The sequence below is a fragment of the Lactuca virosa genome, chromosome 1, assembly GCF_052849685.1.
Source record: "Lactuca virosa cultivar CGN04683 chromosome 1, Lactuca_virosa_CGN04683_v6, whole genome shotgun sequence".
Taxonomy (NCBI): domain Eukaryota; kingdom Viridiplantae; phylum Streptophyta; class Magnoliopsida; order Asterales; family Asteraceae; genus Lactuca; species Lactuca virosa.
Genome location: NC_136426.1, coordinates 1,505,182 through 1,511,000, shown reverse-complemented (window position 1 = coordinate 1,511,000; position 5,819 = coordinate 1,505,182). Strand labels below are relative to the sequence as shown.

General features: G+C 34.5%; 1 pseudogene across 1 annotated transcript; it reads left to right on the top strand.

Annotated features, from left to right (window-relative positions):
- Window positions 1–2,098: 2,098 nt before the first annotated feature.
- LOC145131609 (amino acid transporter AVT6A-like) lies at window positions 2,099–5,545 on the top strand (annotated as a pseudogene). The gene is made up of 4 exons (XR_013717790.1): window positions 2,099–2,619; window positions 3,119–3,263; window positions 4,277–4,482; window positions 4,565–5,545. The product of XR_013717790.1 is annotated as an amino acid transporter AVT6A-like (transcript).
- Window positions 5,546–5,819: the final 274 nt, after the last annotated feature.

The following is a 5,819-nucleotide window of genomic DNA, read 5'->3' as shown; positions in this document are numbered from 1 at the left end:
TTAATTTAGGTTGAAAAAAAATTAAAAAAAAAAGAACAAATTACACGAATGGTCCTTAATGTTTTGTTTTTTTCCCTAAAGTAGTCCTTATGAAACTTTTTTCCCTCAGATGGTACCTACAGAGCAAACCTTACACACAAATGATCCTTATGATTAACTTTCTTAACAGATTCTGTTAAGTGTGTGTGAAAAGACGAAAATGCCCTTTGTTTTTATTTATTTATTTATTTTTAATATTTTGTTAATTAGAAATTAAAAAAAGTGGCTATCTCTCTCTCTCTAACGTATAGATCTCATCCACTTACCCCTTTTATCCCGTCTCCTTTTGAGATTTGTTCTTGCTTGATTGTTAAAATCTAAACCTGAAAATCAAAATTGAAAAGCAACTGATTTGGGTTTGTTCTTTCTTGATTTCTTTGTGGAAATCAAAGCCTAGACTGCAGAACCTGCTCCACCGGCGATCTTTGAAGTCGTAGGTGAAGATAGTGACACTGAATGTTGAACCACAGATCCATCTTCTCCGGCGGCGGTCCTGAACCACAAAATCGTTGTCTCCGCTGAATGTGGCTTGATGTCGATTTTGTTGTTGAATGGTCGATGCTACAGATGGTGGCTTGAAGAGAACAGATGAGATCGATGGTGGTGGCGCATCCATTAGAGCAAAAGTGATTTGAGGGCTAGGCTTCAACTTCCCTGACGTGTTTTTCCCATATCAGCTTCTGCTTCTTTCGATCTTCATCATCTTCTCTTCGATCTTCTTTTCATTTCAGTAATTCCTCAAACTCCATTTTCTGTACTTGAACTCTTGTTTTTGTTAGGTTTCTACCGGTTAAAGATCAAAATCTCATGATTTTTTTTATTAATTGGAGCTTTTTCTAGTCGTGATTATATCAGATTAGAGAAAATTTCTCTATTTTTACTTGTTACTTGTTGCTCAAGACTAGATATTCTGATTGCTTGATCTGATTTCGTTTCTGTAAATGGAAGAGAGTGGGGGTGAGGATTTTTCTTTTCATCTGCTCAATTTTGATTTCCTTTTCTCAATTGCAGGTATGGTTAGAGTAGCTTGATTTCGTGGATTCAGAAAAGGAGAAGAGAAAGGGAACTGGTCGGGTGGGGTGGATCGCAAACAATGATTTTGGTTGTAGGGAGTATAGTTTTTAATGTCTGTATATGTGTTCTTCAAGAGAGAGAGAGAGAGAGAGAGAGAGAGAGAGAGAGAGGACCATCTGTGTGCATAAAACAAAGGGTATTTTTGTCATTTAAAAAAACTTAACAGAATCTGTTAGCAAAGTTAGTCACATGGGCCTTTTGTGTGCAAGGTTTGCTCCGTAGGTATCATCTGAGGGAAAAAAGTTTCATAGAGACTAATTTAGGGAAAAAAACAAAATCTTAAGGACCATTCGTGTATTTGTTAAAAAAAAAAAACTAACTAGATGTTGTGCAATGGTCAATAAGAAAAAAAAGACAAGGAACATGGATCTCTTTCACCTGATTCGGCTTCAAATTTGTCACCACGGCAAAACTGTATTCCAGACGCCAAACCCTTCTTTGTCCACTGTTGTTGTTGTTGTTATTATTATTATTATTATTATTATTAGTTAATTAATTGGTAATCTAAAATATTAAAAGTTTTGATTAACAATTCTAATTATGTTAATTTACACGTAAAGATAGTAGATTTTTTGTTATCATATGATTCACTATCATCTTAAAATAGATTTAATATGTATTTATTAAAATCGATTAATTATTGATATTTGAATAAAGCTATTATTATTCCAAATTAAATAACAATAGATATTTATTAGGCACATCTCAATATAACTTTTAATTTCTTAACTTATATTAAAACCAAATGTGTACATTTTAAGTTGAAGATATTTAGGATTAATAACTTATTTATTTATGTAATAAATTTGTATATAAACTGAAATTGGCTTCCTACAAGAATTGTGAATTTTTGTTTTAATTTTTTTATGCGTATTTCTTTTTTATATTTCATGAATGTAACGTAAATAACTGGTTTTGTATTTTAGTATGTTTAAAACTATAGTTAAAACGGACCATAAGTTTATTTATGGCATGTAAAGGTCCCTTCCACAAACGTTGCTAAAAGCCTAAACTATTATCCGATTTATATCAATCCCAGCTTGTCAATTGTCATTGTTCCTTCCTTGTACACAAATTGAACAAAAATGCCGTTTGCCGGAGACCGGAAGCACCGCCGGGTCCTCCGGTCAACCCCTCTCCTCCCCCAAAATCTTCATAACAACGACGTCGAATACATTGCTGCCCCATCGGAGTCTGGATTCTCTGGCGCCTCTTTTTCTGGGGCCGTCTTCAACCTGTCAACGACCATTGCCGGTGCTGGAATCATGGCCCTCCCAGCCACTCTGAAGCAGTTAGGAATGATTCCTGGTCTTATTGTCATAATTTTGGTCGGCATCTTGACGGAATCTTCGGTGGATATGATACTTAGGTTCAGTAGAGCTTCCAATTCCAAATCATACGCCGCCCTAGTTGGAGATGCCTTTGGTGGTGCCGGAAGAACTTTGTTACAGCTCGGCATTGTCGTTAATAATGCCGAATTGCTCGTCGTCTACATGATCATCATTGGTATTAACTGTTTACGAACGATTTCGTTACCTTCATTTTAAAACTGTTATCTACATACAACTTTGTGAACTTATATCATGTCGTCGAACAATCTGCCAAATTTTCTGTTATTGTTAAATGGATCTACCAAATTAGGTACTCAAGTTGGCATAACCTACAACACATGAGTCAATTTCATTTCCACATCTTGTGAATCGACCTGTTCTTTAGTTATCATCTTTCTTTCTCCTCCTTTTTGTTTAAGGTCTTAGATTGACTGAAGATGACATAGGTTTTATACAATGCAAAATTCAATTTTAGATTGACAATTCCAAACAAATTTGAAAGAGAGGCAAACATGACACTTGTGATATATCTGCAATTTTCCATAAATATGAAAATTGAAGAGACATTATAACAGATTATTGAAGGGGTGCTTGTTAATTAACATTTGGAGTTTAAAGTTTAAATGGTGTGATGTTATTTATTAAAGGTGGTTAGTGGTGACTGGTGATGACAGGTGATGTACTATCTGGAACATGGTCCGAAGGGGAACACCATTTAGGAGTGATGCAAGAATGGTTTGGTCAACAATGGTGGACTACACGTTCTGTCTTGCTGCTTCTAACAACCCTCCTTGTTTTCTCTCCTCTGATATCCTTTAAACTCCTCTGATATCCTTTAAACGTGTAGGTGAGTTTCACATACTCTTTACTAAAGTCATTTTTATTAATTCAGAATATACATCCATAGGATTTCTGGAGTCTTTTTGGATGAATGGCACTTGGAGGTACCCCTTCTGCAATTCCCTTTCATTTGGAATTAGTCTTTTGGAATATGCCTTTCATAACTAATTTCAGGAAGCCAAGTCTTTGAAGCTTACAAAATGACACCTCTCCCAAACAAGAACACCCAAGTTGTAGAAGAATGTTCTTCTATATTGGTTATCCAACTTGCATTTGCACATCCTTTTACACTGAAATAAATCCAACATATGACAAACCGTAGTTCATGGTTAACTTTAACTACTCGGATACTCTTTCAATGATTAGTAAATGGATTATTTGAAAACCTACTCAATCTTCCAACCACATAAGCAATATCATGGCATACATCAAGCAACAACTAGTCCTTAAGTATTCAACCGCTTTACCCATATCGGGTATAATATAAGCTTCTCATTTGGTAAAAAAGTTTGTGCAAAAAGTATTTAAAGATTTTAAAAATATTGTAAAATTTTTTTTTTTTGAAAAAATAAAATAAAAATAAAGCTTGGTGTGGATTTGTAAAGACCAAATTTAAAACATGGGCCAAAAGTGCAAATATGTAAATGATCTGGTAATATATAATTTATAGTAGTAGGTCAAAACACATAAACCCAAAGTTGGTTACATTTTTACAAAATAAATTCAGTTTGTTGGCAACGTGAAGACAATTTAAATAGTTTGGTTTATAAAATCAGAGAGATAAGCTTATTATCTGATATGGCTTGTAGATTTTAGTTTTTGTTTAAATTTTGACATCCATGAGCATGAGATTTTACACATCCATCTAACCAGCGTCAGTTTCGCTTAGTATATGAGACATGACTCTTGCTTGTATTCATTAATTTGTTTAAGTTGTGGATGATTTGAGTGACTAGTATAGTAATAATTGTTGTATGTTTTTTGTTTGGAATATCAATAGATTCATTAAGATACACATCAGCGTTGTCGGTGGGTTTAGAAGTTGTATTTGTGGTGATCACGGGTGTAGTAACCGTCATTAAATTAATCAACGGAAGCATTAGAATGCCACGTTTGCAGCCACCTGACGGGGCATCATTCTTGAAGCTTTTCACAACCGTTCCTGTATTAGTCACTGCCTATATCTGCCACCACAATGGTAATTGGTAAAACCCAACCCAACCCTCATTTTTATTGGGTGTAATTTTGATTTGATGTTGTTGTTGTTTTTGACATGACAGTTCACCCGATTGAGAACGAGTTAAAAAATCCAACCTAGATGAAGTCCATAGTCAGGACATCGATCATGGTGTGTTCCTCGGTGTATGTGGCAACCAGCTTTTTTGGATTCCTACTGTTTGGTGATGACACACAAGACGACGTGCTTGCAAGTTTCAATGGGGATCTTGGAATTGGGCATTATAGCTGGTTCATCAATGATGTTGTGAGAATAAGCTAATGCCTCCATATCATGCTTGTTTTTCCCATTGTCTTTTTCTCCTTGCGCCTCAATGTGGATGACCTTCTTTTCCCTCCTACTCATGGAAAACCAAAACCAAGACTCCCTATTGCTTTTGACAATACAAGGTTCCTTTTCCTCACAACTTGTCTCATGGGTTTTGTCTTTGTTGGAGAAAATTTTGTGCCCAGCATTTGGGATGCCTTCCAGTTTACAGGTGCCACAGCTACTGTCTCTCTTGGTTTCATTTTTCCTGCTGCTGTTGCCCTAAAAGACACTCATGGAGTTGCAACCAAAAATGACACCAGACTCTCATGCCTCATGATAATATTAGCGCTTTCATCCAGCATCATGGCAATCTACAGTGACATTTATGGATTCTTCTTCTCATTACCAACAACAAACTAACTCAACTCTCAACTCTCATCCAACCTACATAAATTTACTTTACGTCACTCTTTGCTTTATCATCTTGCAGCAATGGAAGCTCAAATTCGTATACAAATCTGAGTTTCACCTTAAAAGGGTATATAATATATGGTGAAACTGTTTTTGTGGTCAAATGATGTTTTTTTTTCATCTCAGATATAAATAGTTTCAAGGTTTTTGTTTGTTGTATTCAACTGCAAATCCAAATTTCAAAATTCTATCTATAATTTGTGTGAGATCTAATTCTTTAAACTTGTAATAGAACATCAAGTCATCAGAGCATCCACATCGCTTATTGCAAAGGCCTTGCAAATGAATTTTAGTTGCCACCTAATCTTATATCTTTCAACATGCGAAAGTCTTGCAATTCAGACAGTGGGCTCCATCATTAACACTATTTTCTATTATATTACATTTTTTTTTGGTATATGAGAGTTATGATTATTTGATTATATTTGTATTATTAAAACGTATTATATATGTAAATTATTGTAATGTAATTATAAATATTATTAAAATGTAAAGATAATTACCTATCCATATATAACCTTTTTATCAACTAAATAGCAATTTAATACTATCCATATATAACCTTTTTATCAACTAAA